This window comes from Coenobita brevimanus, unplaced genomic scaffold (assembly GCF_032717465.1).
Source record: "Coenobita brevimanus isolate Jiangsu-jjx unplaced genomic scaffold, ASM3271746v2 jjx.HiC_scaffold_3718, whole genome shotgun sequence".
In the NCBI taxonomy this organism is placed as follows: Eukaryota; Metazoa; Arthropoda; class Malacostraca; order Decapoda; family Coenobitidae; genus Coenobita; species Coenobita brevimanus.
Genome location: NW_027644770.1, coordinates 3563847 through 3582386, shown reverse-complemented (window position 1 = coordinate 3582386; position 18540 = coordinate 3563847). Strand labels below are relative to the sequence as shown.

Here is an 18540-nt window from a genome sequence, read left to right as displayed (position 1 = left end):
AATGATGTGTGAGCGAAAAATAGTGATTTTACACCCCTCACTTCTAACGGCACTGCCCGTCCTGTGAAAGTCAACAAAGTCATGAAACCTACATCAATGGAAAGCTGAAGGTTAGTACTTTCTAATGGTACCTTATTTTTTTCTCTAGCTTTATTCTGTGCAGAGTTATTAAGGTTTAAAGATTTGTTTACATTTGGCTGAAACCCCCGCGGGAGAGGACAGTCAGACCAAAACAATACCCGCGGTTAAAGGGTTAAGAATATATGGAGTGGAGGGGAAATTGCTGAGTGCTGTGAAGAGTATGTACGAGGGAGCTAGGGCTACGGTACGAGTGGATGGTGAGCTGAGTGAGTTCTTTGATCTGAATGTGGGACTGAAACAGGGGTGTGTGATGTCTCCATGGCTGTTTAATATATATATGGATGGGGTTGTAAAGGAGGTGCAAGGTAGGGCAGTGGATGTGGGGGTGGCCCTAATGAATGAGGGTGAGATTTGGAAGCTTCCGGTGTTGCTGTTTGCTGATGATACAGTATTGTTGAGTGAAGATGAATGGGAGTTGTAAGGTTTGGTGAATGAATTTGGGACAGTGTGTAGGAGGAGGAAGCTGAAAGTTAATGTAAACAAAGGTAAAGTTATGGTGTTTGAGAGGAATGAAGTCACAGAATGTGCAGTGAGGTTGGATGGTGAGGATATGGAGAATGTGAGTGCATTGAAGTACTTGGGTATTGTGATGAGTAAGGATGGAACTTTGGGGGATGAAGTACGTGAAAGGGTACAGCAGGAAAGAAAGGTTGTTGGTACACTGAAAGCAGTGATGAGAAATAGGGAGGTGAGTATGGAAGTTAAGAAGTCACTGCATGATGGTATTGTGATCCCTACCCTGATGTATGGAAGCAAGGCGTGGATCTTGCAAAAGGGGAACAAGTCAAGAGTGAGAGCAGTGGAAATGAGTTACTTGAGAGGAGCATGTGGAGTGACGTGGAGGGACAGGTTGACGAATGAAGAAGTGAAGGAACGTTGTGGGGTAGATGTGGATGTGGTTGAAAAGATTAGGAGAAATACACTGAGGTGGTTTGGACATGTGGAGAGAATGGAGAATGAAAGACTGACTAAGAGGGTGTATGTAGGTGAGGTGGAGGGAGGGAGAGGGAGGGGTAGACCGAGGATGAGGTGGAGGGATGGAGTTGAGAGGTATATGAGGGAGGGGGGTGAGTTGGGGGGAGGGGAGTCAAATGGTGGGTGACAGAGTGACTTGGAGGCGTTTTGTCTGCGGCCACCCTCTGCGGGATTAGGGCGTCGGGCTATAGATAGATAGATAGATAGATAGTTCTCTGCATTCCTTCAGTACCCAATTAGAAATTGCAGCAGGTCCTGCGGCTTTCCTTACATCTTGAGGTTCCAGTAATTTATACACTTCCTGTACCTCCACTTTTATATCTTTTATCACCAGAACATTTCTAATCACTCCCTTCCCTTCCACAAGCTCCTTTTCTTTAGTGAAAACTGACTGGAAACGTTTGTTCATTATTTCTGCTTGCATTGCCGCATCCTTAAAGACCTCTCCTTCTGCTTTCAGCTTGGTGATTCCTTCCTTTTGTTTCAGTTTGCCATTAACAAATCTATAAAACAGTTTGGGTTCATCCTTGCATTTGTCAATTATACCTTTTTCAAAATTCCTTTCTTCTTCTCTACGTATTCTTGTGTATTTATTTCTTATTCTTTTATATTCTTCCTTTGTTCTGTCGTTACCTCTCTTTCTCCAATTGTTCCACGCCTTATCTCTCTCTTTTTTTTGCTATCATACACCTTCTATTAAACCACTCCTTTTTCCTTCTTTCTTTCCCTCTTACTCTTGGTACAAATTTTTCCATTCCCAAATTATAGAGGTCTAGAAAGATATCCCACTTCCTCTGTATCTCTCTTGTTTCTCTGAATTTTCTCCAATCTGCATTTTCAAAAAAGTTTCTCAATCCTGTAAAATTTGCTTTCCCAAAGTTGTATCTTCCCTGTCTATGAAGCTCGTCTCTTGGCTCGACGTTCCCTGTTAACATCTGGAACTCAATGACCACATGATCACTTTTTCCTAAAGGACAGAGATATTTCAATGATTCTATTACATCGGGTTCTTTGGTGAACAGTAAGTCCAGTCTTGCTTGTGTGTCCTCACCTCGAAACCGTGTCTCTTCTTTGACCCATTGCGTCATCACATTATTCATTATTATATTTAATAACATACTGCCCCACGAATCCTCGCCACCTCCCGAGTACCATTCATCCCAGTTTACCTCTTTACAGTTAAAGTCACCCACCAAAATTATATTATTGCTTTTCTCAATTATTTTTTGCAAATAGCTAGCCATATCTGACTACATCTCATGGTATTCGTCATCCTTCCATGCTCTCGTCTTTCGTGGAACATACACTACCGCCATATCTCTCTTAACATTCTCTCCAGTTTCTAATTTCATATATATCACTTCAGCCCTGCCTTCTCCCATTTCCACAGTATCTACATTTATGTTGTTCTTCACTGCTATCATCACTCCTCATCCCTTTTTTTCTTTTCTGTCTTTTCTCCACAGTTTGTATTTACCATCTCCCAAATGAACATCAATATCTTCTCTTAATTTGGTCTCTACAGAGCACATGACATCAGGTTCATGTTCTCTCAAGAAATCATTAATTTTGATCCTTGTCGATATGCAACCATCAACATTAGTATATATCACCTTCAAATTATTTTTGACATTATTAATACCCTCTTCTCTCCTACTCTCTGTCTGTACCACTTCCTCAACTTCTGATCTTTCACAACCATCCCCCCTAGTTTCCTTCACTTCTATTTCCTTAAATACCATTTCCTTACTTTCATATCCAATACTCTCCAAAAAAAAGTATTACGTTCTTCCTCTGTCCTCTTATCATTTTTTTCCTTTACTTCTTCCTTTAATGATTTTAAAACTTCTCTTTCTTCTTCATTCAGATCTTTTCTTATTATAATATTTTCCATCCCCGCCTCTTTGCTTAATTTCCAGGTCACTTTAAGTATCTCATTTATTACACTTTCTGATGTAAACTTGACTCTCATTGGTCTTGTTTCCCCTTTCTTATAAGGCCCTATCCTCCTTACTTCCTCAATTTCTTTTACCCACTTGTCTCCTTCGGTGTCAATATTGCCTAATATTCCTCTCACCATGTTCGTGTCTCTCTCGAGTCTTGCGAACCTAACCTTTTCTTCCTCTTCCCTGTTTCCAAATACTACCACACATCTGTTCCTTTCTACAGTTTCTCTCACTAGTTTCTCTTTTTTCTTCAGTATTTTCACTACATTTTCTTCCATTTCTTTCTTGTTCATTTCCCTTTCTTCCTGGATGATCTCTCTTAAGCTGACCACTTCTTTCTGTTCTTCTTCTACGTGTGCCCGCTTTGCCTTATGTTCTTCTAATACATTACTCACCTTCTCCATTTTATTAGTACTCTCTTCAAGTTTCCTCCTCAGTTCAACATTTTCCCTCTTCAAATTCCTAATCTCTTCATTGGCTGTTTCGTTGGACTGGATTAGACTCTGTATGGTGGTTTCCGTATTTCCTGACACATCCTTTATCACTAGATTCTCTACTTTTTTTTCGAGTTCACTAATCCTCATAATTAATGTTTTCACCAGGTCCATGACATTAGTATTAGCATCAAATCCTTGAAATTCCATTCCCTCATTGTTTACATTTTCGGCCATGATCAATGTAAAGTACCTGAACGCTTGTGTGAATAGAGGTGGGGTGATGATGATGATGGTGGTGGTTTTAATGTGGTATATTATGCCCTTTTTCTCTGTCTGTCTTTGCCTGTGGACTGGGCTGGCTGTAAGGGGTGATGGGGAGGCCAGGTTAAATGAAACAAACTTTATTGAATGTTATTTACAATTCAACATTGTTATCATCGTCATCATCCAGATCTGTTTTAGCACCTAAAGATGTAGATACATTCCAGAGAGCCAGAAAAATATCTCGAACAACAGCAGAGTCCCAATTTCGGGCAGAGGGAAGCAACCATCGTGCAATAACAGAAAGATTTAATTTTTCTGTTAATTATTCACCAGCATGTTAATATCTCTCAGTTGCACGGGAGAAACAGAGTGGGAAGTGGGTGCATTTAGCTAGTGGATTTCCACATAGGTTCATTTGTTTACAACTCCTGTGTTGTACTTTTGTTGGTCGCTGGTAGAGTTCTTTAATCTAAGCCGACCCACATGACCCACGTCCCATACCAGCTGCTGCCTGCCTAAGCTGTTGTGTTAACTGTTGTTATGTTGAGAATCATTTATTTATTTATTCCCTTGCCCTTCATTTCATATAATAACGGAGTGTGCAGTTCTGCACTAAGTATATTGTGTGGTGTGGGAGCTTAATGCGAACAAGAGTAAGATTTGGACAGTGAGATAAAATGTGTTAGGTGTTACATGATGTGGGTAGTGTCTTTGTTGGACAGTGATTGAAAAACTAAAAATGCTAATGATGAGGGGGCAGTGAAATTCAAGTTTTCACATTAAGTGCAGCGAGTGTGAAAAGGGCTTTGTGACCGATGCTCGTTATTAACTGACCGACTCAGGGCCAGAAAATGTGGTTTGTTCGGTATGTGACGAGTGTATGTCTTGGTATAAGAGGTTACGTAAGATAATTGTCAGCTCATTACTTGTGAACTATACTTTCATACAAATTATGCTGCTTGGCTGACTTGTTCAAAAATAGTTTCACAGTTTAGTGCCAAGCATAGGGCTAGATAAGAGGTTTTCAGGGCAAAATCTGAGTCTCAGAGACATTTACTTGACAACCTTAATAATGTGCAGAGGAAGACTATGATACTTAAGGTGGCAAATCAGATGAAGAGGGACTATTGGGATATCAGTGTGTGAAGAATGTTGAAAGAAAGTTAGTGGTGGGCAGTGAGGGTATTCAGGATGCCTGGAGAGAGCATTACAACTGGTTGTTGAATGATGAGTTTGGGACAGGGAAGGTTTGGAGCCAGCAGATCCAGCATTTGGCTGTTGGCCTTTGCTTGATGCTGCTACTGTGAGCAGGGCAATAGGAGGGATGCAGGTGGGGAAGGCAGCAACTGTGTCTGGGTTGACTGCTGAAATGGAGAAGGCCTCATGAGATATAGGAGTGAAGATAGTTACCGGTTTTATAAATATGATTATTTATGAGTGTGTTTTCCCAGATAATTGGCTGAATAGTATAATTGTATATGTGGACAAGAGAAGTGTGACAAGCCAAATGGTTTCCTGTACACCAGGAAACCATTTACTATGCTGGGTGGTAATCATATAAGCTAATGATGGCACCTGGTGATTTAGTGGGTAATTAAGGCACTCCATTTGGATTGAGGCAGTGCAGGTTTATATCAGATGGGTGGTTGGGGTTTATTGCTCAAGTAATGCCACTCAGGGATGAGTGAGGCTGCTGACTTTCCTCTTAAATGTCAGGTCCAACTTGCCTAGCCCCTGGTACTTTCGCTCCTCATGGGGCAACACAGGATTCAGTGTTGATGATCATGTACAGGGGAAATGGTGATGATCTGGTAAGAGGATATTATAGAGGCAGAAAGATTTTGGAACAGATGTGAAGAAATGCCTTTGTTTATGAGTGAGATAATTTTGATCCAAAAGTGATAATTTTAACGTGCCGGGTACGATAATATGGGTTTGAGAACCTGGCAACACTGCTCAGCAGGTGACTGCTAGCTTCCCTCTTCCAACACAACATTATCACCGATAGATGAGTGTTATGCATGTTTCATATGTTTAATTAATGCCTATCTATCTATCTATAGCCCTACGCCCTAATCCCGCAAAGGGTGGCCGCAGAGAAAACGCCTGCAAGTCGCTCTGTCACCCACCATTTGACTACCCTCCCCCCAACTCACCCTCCCCTCCCTCGTATATCTCTCAACTCCATCCCTCCACCTCATCCTCGGTCTACACCTCCCTCTCCCTCCCTCCACCTCACCTACATACACCCTCTTCGTCATTCTCCATTCTCTTCACATGTCCAAACCACCTGAGGTTATTTCTCCAAATCTTCTCAAGCACATCCACATCCACCCCACAACGTTCCTTCACTTCTTCATTCGTCAACCTGTCCCTCCACGTCACTCCACATACTCCTCTCAAGTAACTCATTTCCACTGCTCTTACTCTTGACTTGTTCCCCTTTTGCAAGATCCACGCCTTGCTTCCATATGTGAGGGTAGGGATCACAATACTGTCATGGAGTGACTTCTTAACTTCCATACTCACCTCCCTATTTCTCATCACTGCTTTCAGTGTATCAACAACCTGCCTTCCCTGCTGTACCCTTTCACGCACTTCATTCCCCAAAGTTCCATCCTTACTCATCACACTACCCAAGTACTTGAATGCACTCACATTCTCCATATCCTCACCATCCAACCTCACTGCACACTCTGTGACTTCATTCCTCTCAAACACCATAACTTTACCTTTGTTTACATTAACTTTCCAATTCCTCCTCCTACACATTGTCCCAAATTCATTCACCAAATCTTGCAACTCCCATTCATCCTCACTCAACATACTGCATCATCAGCAAACAGCAACACCGGAAGCTTCCAAATCTCACCCTCGTTCATTAGAGCCACCCCCACATCCACTGCCCTACCTTGCATCTCCTTTACAACCCCATCCATGTATATATTAAACAGCCATGGAGACATCACACAACTGTTTCAGTCCCACACTGACATTAAAGAACTCACTCAGCTCACCATCCACTGGTACCGTAGCCCTAGCTCCCTCGTACATACTCTTCACAGCACTCCACAATTTCCCCTCCACTCCATATACTGTAATATGATCAATACCTGATGGATCATTTCATCACTATCTTTGTTTATACTGGTTAACAAAGGGTGGGAATGGGGGACGAGAGGATAAAAGGGGCGTACGGTGGAGACAGGAACCCAGAGAGATGAATGGTGGAGATGGGAACAAGATTGTATAAGAAAAGACATCTTTTAACAGATGCTGTTGACCATACTTATTTGTAACATTATAATATCAGACTTAAGTATATATACAATAACACATAACACATTGTAGGAGTTCTTTCATTTTCATGCCTTTCCCATATGTTGTTGATAAAACCACAGTATCACACATTAAATACCTTTATATATTTACTCCCACTGGTTCTGATAGTGTATAACGACAATCATGACACTATAACATCGCCAGCTTTGGTCGTTCCGCATCTGTCCAACAACGCTTACAGTGTGGTTGGGGTAGTGGTATTGGATGTGGGGTGCTCGATCCTCCAGTCGTTCACTGGCCGCTACTCCGGCTAATGCATGGGAGAAAATTACTGTTTTCGGGTGTACTGTGGCGAGACTGAACCTATCTAATGCCATGTACTGTGGCAAGACTGAAACGATCTAATGCCATGTACTGTGGCGAGACTGAAACGATCTAATGCCATGTACTGTGGCGAGACTGAAACGATCTAATGCCATGTACTGTGGCGAGACTGAAACGATCTAATGCCATGTACTGTGGCGAGACTGAAACGATCTAATGCCATGTACTGTGGCGAGACTGAAACGATCTAATGCCATGTACTGTGGCGAGACTGAAACGATCTAATGCCATGTACTGTGGCGAGACTGAAACGATCTAATGCCATGTACTGTGGCGAGACTGAAACGATCTAATGCCATGTACTGTGGCGAGACTGAAACGATCTAATGCCATGTACTGTGGCGAGACTGAAACGATCTAATGCCATGTACTGTGGCGAGACTGAAACGATCTAATGCCATGTACTGTGGCGAGACTGAAACGATCTAATGCCATGTACTGTGGCGAGACTGAAACGATCTAATGCCATGTACTGTGGCGAGACTGAAACGATCTAATGCCATGTACTGTGGCGAGACTGAAACGATCTAATGCCATGTACTGTGGCGAGACTGAAACGATCTAATGCCATGTACTGTGGCGAGACTGAAACGATCTAATGCCATGTACAGGTAACTCGCACGGAACACGTGGGTTTCGTCCCTACCGTGCCGTGTTAGGTGCGAAATCGCGTATATTTAAACTACTCCGTATATTGCTCCCTAGACCCCCCAAATGTGTTGTTTTGCTGTTATCTGTCACTGGTAATCACTAGAAAGCACTTTAAGTGGTTAGAAGGTTTATTTAATGTTATAACTCACAAATACAGTACTCCAGAGCAAAACTTCAACACACAAATACTGTACGTAAACACAAGGAAACATTCCGACGCCGATCATAGGTAATCATATAAATCAGGTTAACTGGTACCAGTGCAGTAACTTACAAGTACATACCAGAACAGTACATATTTAACTTAGAAGTGCAGTACTGTGATATCGAATGATTTCAGTACATAATCTGTTAGGAATGGCTGAAAAAAAAAAAAAAAAATGTTATGAATACATTTTCACCTTTTTGATATATATTTATGGTAGTTTCGAGTTATTTTTTACGTTATTGTTGTGCCCATGCTTGGAAAAGGGAGCGAAAGAGTTGAATTTTCAGTCCTAAATGAGAAAACTGCACGTCCTCCAAGGCTAGACTCTGCCACGGGAGAATAAAGTGGAGGGTCAGTCCGATTAGCAATAAGGAAGTTGTGTCACAACTTCCAGCTCCCACACCATGAGAATGGCTAAAAATAGAATCGTAATGCAGTTTCAGAACTAACAATAAGTCTAATTATTACGAATACAGATACAAAGCAGAAATAAATACGTTTGCAGACGGTGAAAACGTACTTCTTCCGTCATAACATGTTCATCTTTCTCTATCATTTTACGTTCATCTTTATCATTTTACCTTGTTATTTTCGCAATATATATTGCTGTCTCGTAAACAGGGTGGTTGTTTGTGTTTTGCAAGGGAGGAAAAAGATTGTATTTTCTGTCTGGGTCGAGATAACGGGTGTACTTATGCGTGGTTAGGCATGGCCACGAGCGAAAAAATCGTACATCCACTCATCACGATAGCAGGTGGTGAACTGACAGATGATACCTGAGAGGGTGAAGTCAAGGTCAGTCTCATGTCCCAGATTTTCGTTCACTTCCCGAAAGTTTATTCACAGTTTTCTACAAGTTGCATTGCATCAAATGATCCAAACCATTAGAGCAAACCTGAGCAAATAGGTAAAGATACCAAGACAAAAATGTATTTTTCTTTTATTATAAGTCTTTAACGAACAAACAAAAAAGGCAATATTCCGACGCCGATCATGGGTAATCATATAAATCACGTTAACTGTTTTTTTTTTTTTCATTCATTGCCAGACGCCATGTATCCCAAACGGGGTGGCCAACGGCTTAGAGTTAATTGTTTTACAGGGAGGGGCACTAATCCTCCACCAACCCCACTTGACACGTAGGGATGCCAACAGCATCTGGTGTTCCCAGGTGGTCACCCATCCAAGTACTAACCAGACCCAACGTTTCTTAACTTCGCTGATCGGACGGGAAGCGGTGTACTCAACGTGGTATGGCCTACAAGGCTTTATTTAATGTTTTAATTGCTTACAAGTACATACCAGAACAGTTAATATTTAACTTACAAATACAGTACTGTAGAAAAGCAGTACAGTAAGAGTTTAACGAACAAACAAAAAAGGCAATATTCCGACGCCGATCATGGGTAATCATATAATTCGGGTTAACTGGTTACAAGGCTGTATTTAATGATTTAACTTTATTTAAGTGCTTACAAGTACAGTACACACGAGAACAGTAAATATTTAACTTACAAATACTGTACAGTATTATGGAAAAAACGAACAAATAAAAAAGGCAATATTCTGACGCCTATCAGGTAAACTGGTTATAAGACTTTATTTCTTGCTTTAACGTTATTTGATAGTACTTTTAGTTGCACATAAACTTACCAGAACAGTACAGTACTCTAAATATTTAACTTACAAATACTGTACTGTGCTACTGTACTCGGGAATGTCTCACTCACTGAATAATTTCCCGCCTAGATCGTCACGTAATCAAAACAAACCGCGCGCTGCGGTGACGTTCGAGGATTTGATCTTTCAAAGGCCTCTCCTGCGTTAATTTGTAGTTTTAATAATGGTTTTTTAATCTTACGTTGTCTTATATGTATTCCAGCCCTTACCGTGTATAATTGCGAGCGCTTTCCGTGAGATCGTGTTCCGTGCGAGTTACCTGTACTGTGGCGAGACTGAAACGATCTAATGCCATGTACTGTGGCGAGACTGAAACGATCTAATGCCATGTACTGTGGCGAGACTGAAACGATCTAATGCCATGTACTGTGGCGAGACTGAAACGATCTAATGCCATGTACTGTGGCGAGACTGAAACGATCTAATGCCATGTACTGTGGCGAGACTGAAACGATCTAATGCCATGTACTGTGGCGAGACTGAAACGATCTAATGCCATGTACTGTGGCGAGACTGAAACGATCTAATGCCATGTACTGTGGCGAGACTGAAACGATCTAATGCCATGTACTGTGGCGAGACTGAAACGATCTAATGCCATGTACTGTGGCGAGACTGAAACGATCTAATGCCATGTACTGTGGCGAGACTGAAACGATCTAATGCCATGTACTGTGGCGAGACTGAAACGATCTAATGCCATGTACTGTGGCGAGACTGAAACGATCTAATGCCATGTACTGTGGCGAGACTGAAACGATCTAATGCCATGTACTGTGGCGAGACTGAAACGATCTAATGCCATGTACTGTGGCGAGACTTGTACGATCTAATGCCATGTACTGTGGCGAGACTTGTACGATCTATTGCCATGTACTGTGGCGAGACTGAAATGATCTAATGCAGGGGTTCTTAATCTGGGGTCCGTGAAGGTCAGAATTATTGAGAACAATTTAGCGAGATTGATTGATGCCGTTTGGCAACATTAACTTAAAAAAACATACAAAGAAACTCGAAGGATTTAATAATTCTGGTGTTCGTTGATACACGCCTACCCTCGTTTGGCAAAGCGAGCTATGGGTGCTGTGATTCCATTTGCAACTACATACCATTGCGAGTCGGATTTCAGCACTTGTTTCTACAGTAAACCCTCATTATACGATGGGGTTCCGTTCCTGAAAACCCCGTCGTAAAGCAATCCATCGTATAGCAATCCCATTATGACATGGAGTCAATGGGGATACGTTCCCAGACGTGCCTAAACTCTCACATACACACACCTTGGCACTCACATACATTAAATATCCTTATGTTTAAACATTTAAAGTAACACATTAATAGTGAATAAAGAGAAAAAAACATGAAAACTACAGTATACAGTAGATCTTACCTTTACTGAAGCAACCAACGGTTGTTTATGTGGTTCCTAGTCAATTCGCCATGAAGTCGACAATTCGCCGTCATAATATGGATGTTCCCTGTCAGGACAATTCCCCGTCATTCTATAAACATACATATTACTGATTAACTGATACTTTAATAACTAATTCTCATGGGGATCTCTCAAAGTCTATTTTCATTCAGTAGCATTGGCTTTGGATATCATTTATAAGTTGCACTTTTAGACAATATTTAACTTGTTTCTACCTTGCTGTAGTTGACTTTGAATTATGTTCTAGCATCACCCACAGCCGTTTTCATTAATTTCCATTGGTACTACCCCTGGGGGTAGGGGGGGTTTTCAAGAATACTCCCCCAGTATCCCTGCTTGTCGTAAAAGGCGACTAAAAGGGTTGGCGGAGGGTTAGTGCCCGTCCCCGGAAAACAACTAACTAAAAAAACAAACAATAAGCCTCGGACAAGGACTGACCAAACGATGACGACCAAGGACCGGACAAAGGACATTGTAATTGGAACCTGGAATGTAAGGGGAGCGAATGATGAGGTGAAAGAGAGAGAGATTGTCCAGGTGCTTGAGGATGCGAAAGTGGATGTATGTGGAATAACTGAAACAAAATGGAGAGGAGAAAGTGTGAGAGAATGGGAGTATGGATGAGGTATATGTGCAGGAGTAGGTGAGAATGAGAGGGCAAAGGAAGGAGTATGTATAGTTGTGAGTAAAAGATGGAAGAGGAGCATAAGACAGTATGGATCAGTTGGGTCAAGGATTGTGTGGGTAAAGTTGAAAGTTGGAATACAAATGTGGGCGATTGTGTGTGTGTATGCGCCAACGCAAGATTGTGCTAGAAGAGTGAGAGAAGAGTTCTGGACAAATGTAGAAGTGTGCATGGAAAAGTTTGGAAGGAATGAGAGAGTGTTTTTGATTGGTGATATGAATGGTAAAGTTGGGAATGTGAAGGTGGATGGAATAGTTGGTGAGTGGGGTGTGCCTGCTGAGATAGATGAGAATGGGAGTGCGTTAGTGGACATTTGTGGTGGGAGGGGGTTGGTGATAGCCAATACCCTCCTCAGGCATAAAATGATTCACAGGTATACATGGCGAGTGATGAGAAGGGTGGGTGGTGAACTGAATGAAAGGAAGGCAATGATTGATTATGTGTGTGTGGATGAGAGGATGCGAAGATGTGTAATGGATGCAAGAGTGTATAGAGGTTGGGGGAGTGGACTTTCTGACCAGTACTTGGTGATGGCCAGAATTAAAGTACAAGAAAGTTGGAAGAATAGAAGAAGGGAAAGACGAGAGGAAGGAGTAGTTGCAAGGAGAGTGGAAAGGTTACAGGAGGATGAGATAAAGGCAGAGTATAAGAGAGAAGTGGAGGAACGATTGGGCAAATATGAATTGGGGCAGGTTGGAGATGTGGAAGGTGTGTGTAAGATATTTACAGAAGAAATATGTGCAGCATGTGATGTGGTGTGTGGAAGGAAGAGAAGACGGAGGGGGGTGCAAGGAACAGCGTGGTGGACTGAAGAGGTGAAGCAGGCTGTGGCACAAAAGAAGAAAGCATACAATGAATGGATGAGAAATAGGGGCGTGGAAGAGGTTGAGAGGCGGAAGAGAGAGTTATATGTGGAAAGAAAGAGAGAGGTGAAAAGATTAGTAAGAGAGAGTAAGAAGAGAGTGGATGAGGAATTTGGAAGGAATTTGAGTGTAAAGTGGAGGGACTGTAAGAAAATGTTCTGGAGAGAGGCGAAAAGAGTAAGACAGGGTGGAAGTGAAGTTAGCAGGGGAGTGAAAGATAAAAACGGTAGACTACTAGTGGAGAAGGGAGAAAAAGTGAGCAGATGGAGAGAACACTTTAAGGAATTGTTGAACGTAGAGGATGGAAGTAATGCGAGTATAAGTGGCTGGGGAATGGCTGGGAGAAGGAGGGAGGTGAGAAGACAGGAAGAAATCAGTAGGATAGAAGTTGTGGAAGCAATGAAGAAAGTTAAATCGGGGAAAGCCCCAGGAATTAATGGAGTGTGTGGTGAAATGCTGATGCATGGGGGAGAGATAGTAGTAGAATGGATGTGGAAGATGTGCAGATTGGCCTGGGAGGAAGGTAGAGTCCCGGAGGATTGGAAGTCAGGTATAATTATTTCCTTGTACAAAGGAAAAGGGGAAAAAGAAGTGTGTGGTAACCATAGGGGCATTTGTCTTCTTAGTATAATAGGAAAAGTGTATGGTAGGATACTTATTGACAGAGTTAGAGAAAGAACAGAGAAATTGGTTGGAGAAGAACGGGAGGCTTTTGGAAGGGAAGAGGTTGTGTAGATCAGATATACATTCTCAGATCTTTAGTGGAAAAGTTTCTAGAGAAGGGAAAGAAGTTGTATGCGGCATTCATGGATTTGGAGAAAGCATATGACAGGGTGGATAGACAAGGATTGTGGAAAGTGTTAAGAATATATGGAGTAGATGGAAAGTTGTTGAATGCTGTGAAGAGTATGTACGATGGTGCGAAGGCTGCAGTGCGTGTGGATGGTGAACTAAGTGAATTTTTCTCTTTGAAGGTTGGGTTGAAACAGGGATGTGTCATGTCTCCATGGTTGTTCAATCTGTACATGGATGGGGTAATAAAAGAGGTATAAGGTAGGGTAGTGGATGTTGGAGTGGCCCTGGTGAGAGAGGATAGTGTTTGGAAACTCCCTGTACTGTTGTTTGCAGATGATACTGTGTTGTTGAGTGAAGACGAAGGAGAGCTGCAAGGCTTGGTGGATGAGTTTGGGAGAGTGTGTAAGAAACGGAATCTAAAGGTGAATGTAGGGAAGAGTAAAGTGATGGTCTTTGAGAGAGGTGAAGTCAGTGAATGTACAGCGAGGTTGGATGGTGAGGAATTGGAAAATGTGAGTACGTTTAAGTACTTGGGTAGTGTGATGAGTAAGGATGGAGTTTTGGAGGGTGAAGTGCTTGAAAGGGTACAGCAGGGAAAAAAGGTTGCTGGTTCCTTGAAAGCAGTGATAAGAAACAGGGAAGTGAGCATGGAAGTGAAAAAGTTACTACATGACAGTATTGTGATACCAACTCTAACGTACGGAAGTGAAGCTTGGACGTTGTTGGAAGGACACAAGTCAAGAGTGAGAGCAGTGGAAATGAGTTATTTAAGAGGAGCCTGTGGAGTCACATGGAGAGACAGGCTGACGAATGAGGATATAAAGGAGCGTTGTGGTGTGGATGTGGATGTGATAGGAAGCGTTATGAGGAACACACTGAGGTGGTTTGGCCATGTGGAGAGGATGGAGGGTGAAAGACTGACGAAGAGAGTGTATGTGAGTGAGGTGGAGGGGGAAAGAGGGAGGGGGAGGCCGAGGATGAGATGGAAGGATGGGGTGGAGAGGTATATGAGAGAGGGGTGTGTGAGCTGGGAGCAGGGGAGTGAAATGGCGGGGGACAGGGCGACTTGGAGGCGATTTGTTTGTGGCCACCCCAAACGGGATTGAGGCGTCTGGCAATAGATAGATAGACTACAACATCCTGGGTATATTTTAAAACGACTTTGAAGAGGTACAAGTACAGTACTAAAAAACTAGTGTACTTCCTATATAAACTGATATGAAAATAAACGAAGGGGAATCATCCTGACAACGAAAAGTCCCGATGGCGAATTGTCTTGTTATTGTTGTGATGGGTAATTGACTTGATGGCGAAATATCCCGAAACATTTATATAGACGTAACATGAAGATTATTTGTATAATTCCAAAGTATGTCGATCGTTCACTTACGGTAATTAGGCATTTATATAAATGCCAATGTCTTGTATGTAGCCTTATGCTAAGATGAAGGATCGATCATAAATCAGCTGATTCACGTTTCAATATGTTATTATTTTTCATTTAAGGCCCATGATTTGATGCCATATTTTACATTTACTATATAAACAATAAACCACCATCACTTTTATAACTTACATAATTAAAAAACTAGTGTACTTGCTAAATAAACTGATATTTAAATAAATGATGGGGAATTGTCCTGACGGCGAATTGGTCCCTACTCGGCCTCACAGTCACAGGGACTCACAGCCCTCACTCATCAATGTCAGAACTGCCTGGCTGGGCAGAGCTAGCTAATGAGGCTGGACCGGTGGACAAGTGTGTGTGGTCTAATGCCAACAGTGTGAGGACGTTTTTGTTGCGTTTGCACATTCGCTGTTCACTGAGCCACGGATGATCCATCGTTGTTGCAAATCGTTCCCATTGTATAGTGGGCATAGGGTACTAAAATTTTGACATTGTATAAGCAAAATATCGTACAATGAGGCATTGTATAATGAGGGTTTACTGTATCAAAATGATAAGTCGAAATCAACTGGATGTCAACGATGACATGCATGTTGCCTTGTGAAAGTCCACTCCACAATTTCATCTTATTCAAGCCAAACAGCAACAACAAGTTTCTCATTGAAATGAACTTTGGAGCAGACTTAAAGTTTTTTGTTTTGTTTAATTTGCTCAAGTTGGATGTATTTCATTTTTTCGAATGGCCATTAGTTTTTGCATGAAAAAGAGTGAGAAGCATAATTCTTTGTAAAGACTGTTTTATACTTTGTGATATACTGCGTGAGGTAGTTTTCAATAAAATAATGTATATTCATTGCATGCAAAATGCTACGATTGTGCTTATGTTCATTTTTGTAGGGAAACGGTTCATAGCGTTCACCAGATTCTCGAAGGGGTCCGTGACTCAAAAAGAGATAAGAACCACTGATGTAATTCCATGTACACACAAAAACAGTTATTTTTCCCCCTTATTAGCCGGAGTCGTGGCCAGTGAGTGACCAACCGTTCAAGCACCCCACATCCAAAGCCACAACCCCTAGACCAGTGTAAGCATTGTTGGACAATTGTGAAACGACCCTGGCGATGTTACAGTGTGTCATGATTGTTGTTATAGACTATCAGAACCAGTGGGGGGTAAATATATAAAGGTATTTAATGTGTAATACTGTGGTGTTACCCACATTATATGGGAAAGGGACGAAAATGAAAGAGGACCTACAACGTATTGTGTGTTATTGTCTATATACCTCCGTCGTGTATTATAATGTTACAAATAAGTAAAAGTCAAGAGCATCTGTGGCTCAAAGTGCCATGTTAATATGAATTAAAGGACGTCCAAAACCGCACATAACCTGTGTTAAGAATAAATAACCGCATGTGTTTGTGACATAAGTTCCACCTTACTGTGCTTATGTCACTTTACAGCTTACAACAGGATGAAATATTTGTCAGGTGTACCCCCCCTGGGGGTAGGGGGGTTTTTCAAGAATACTCCCCCAGTATCCCTGCTTGTCGTAAAAGGCGACTAAAAGGGTTGGCGGAGGGTTAGTGCCCCTCCCCGGAAAACAACTAACTAAAAAAACAAACAAGAAGCTTCGGACAAGGACTGACCCAACGATGACGACCCAGGACCGGACAAAGGACTTGGTAATGAGTACATGGAATGTAAGAGGAGCGAATGATGAGGTGAATGAGAGAGAGATTGTCCAGGTGCTTGAATGTGCGAAAGTGGATGTATGTGGAGTAACTAAAACAAAATGGAGAGGAGAGAGTGTGAGAGAGTGGGAGTATGGATGGGGTATATGTTCAGGAGTAGGTGAGAATGAGAGGGCAAAGGAAGGAGTATGTATAGTTGTGAGTAAAAGATGGAAGAAGAGCATAAGACAGTATGGATCAGTTGGGTCAAAGATTGTGTGGGTAAAGTTGAAAGTTGGAATACAAATGTGGGCGATTGTGTGTGTGTATGCGCCAACGCAAGATCGTGCTAGAAGAGTGAGAGAAGAGTTCTGGACAAATGTGGAAGTGTGCATGGAAAAGTTTGGAAGGAATGAGAGAGTGTTTTTGATTGGTGATATGAATGGTAAAGTTGGTAATGTGAAGGTGGATGGAATAGTTTGTGAGTGGGGTGTGCCTGCTGAAATAGATGAGAATGGGAGTGCGTTAGTGGACATTTGTGCTGGGAGGGGGTTGGTGATAGCCAATACCCTCTTCAGGCATAAAATGATCCACAGGTATACATGGCGAGTGATGAGAAGGGTGGGTGGTGAACTGAATGAAAGGAAGGCAATGATTGATTATGTGTATGTGGATGAAAGGATGCGAAGATGTGTAAAGTATGCAAGAGTGTATAGAGGTTGGGGGAGTGGACTTTCTGACCACTACTTGGTGGTGGCTAGAATTAGGATGCAAGTAAGATGGAGGAATAGAAGAAGGGAAAGACGAGAGGAAGGAGTAGTTGCAAGGAGAGTGGAGAGGTTACAAGAGGATGAGAAAAAGGCAGAGTATAAGAGAGAAGTGGAGGAACGATTGGGCAAATATGAGTTGGAGCAGATGGGAGACGTGGAAGGTGTGTGTAAGATATTTACAGAAGAAATATGTGCAGCATGTGAAGTGGTGTGTGGAAGGAAGAGAAGACGGAGGGGGGTGCAAGGAACAGCGTGGTGGACTGAAGAGGTGAAACAGGCTGTGGCACAAAAGAAGAAAGCATACAATGAATGGATGAGAAATAGGGGCGTGGAATAAGTTGAGAGGCGGAAGAGAGAGTTATATGTGGACAGAAAGAGAGAGGTGAAAAGATTAGTAAGAGAGAGTAAGAAGAGAGTGGATGAGGAATTTGGAAGGAATTTGAGTGTAAAGTGGAGGGACTGTAAGAAAATGTTCTGGAGAGAAGTGAAAAGAGTAAGACAGGGTGGAAGTGAAGTTAGCAGGGGAGTGAAAGATAAAAATGGTAGATTACTAGTGGAGAAGGGAGAAAAAGTGAGCAGATGGAGAGAACACTTTAAGGAATTGTTGAACGTAGAGGATGGAAGTAATGCGAGTATAAGTGGCTGGGGAATGGCTGGGAGAAGGAGGGAGGTGAGAAGACAGGAAGAAATCAGTAGGATAGAAGTTGTGGAAGCAATGAAGAAAGTTAAATTGGGGAAAGCCCCAGGAATTGATGGAGTGTGTGGTGAAATGCTGAAGCATGGGGGAGAGATGGTAGTGGAATGGATGTGGAAGATGTGCAGATTGGCCTGGGAGGAAGGTAGAGTCCCGGAGGATTGGAAGTCAGGTATAATTATTCCCTTGTACAAAGGAAAAGGGGAAAAAGAAGTGTGTGGTAATCATTGGGTCATTTGTCTTCTTAGTAT

At 42.1% G+C, this 18540-nt stretch overlaps 1 pseudogene; it reads right to left on the bottom strand.

The window, feature by feature from the left end:
• Window positions 1-9434: 9434 nt before the first annotated feature.
• Window positions 9435-9554, bottom strand: LOC145390260 (5S ribosomal RNA; annotated as a pseudogene).
• Between the last annotated feature and the right edge of the window lie 8986 nt (window positions 9555-18540).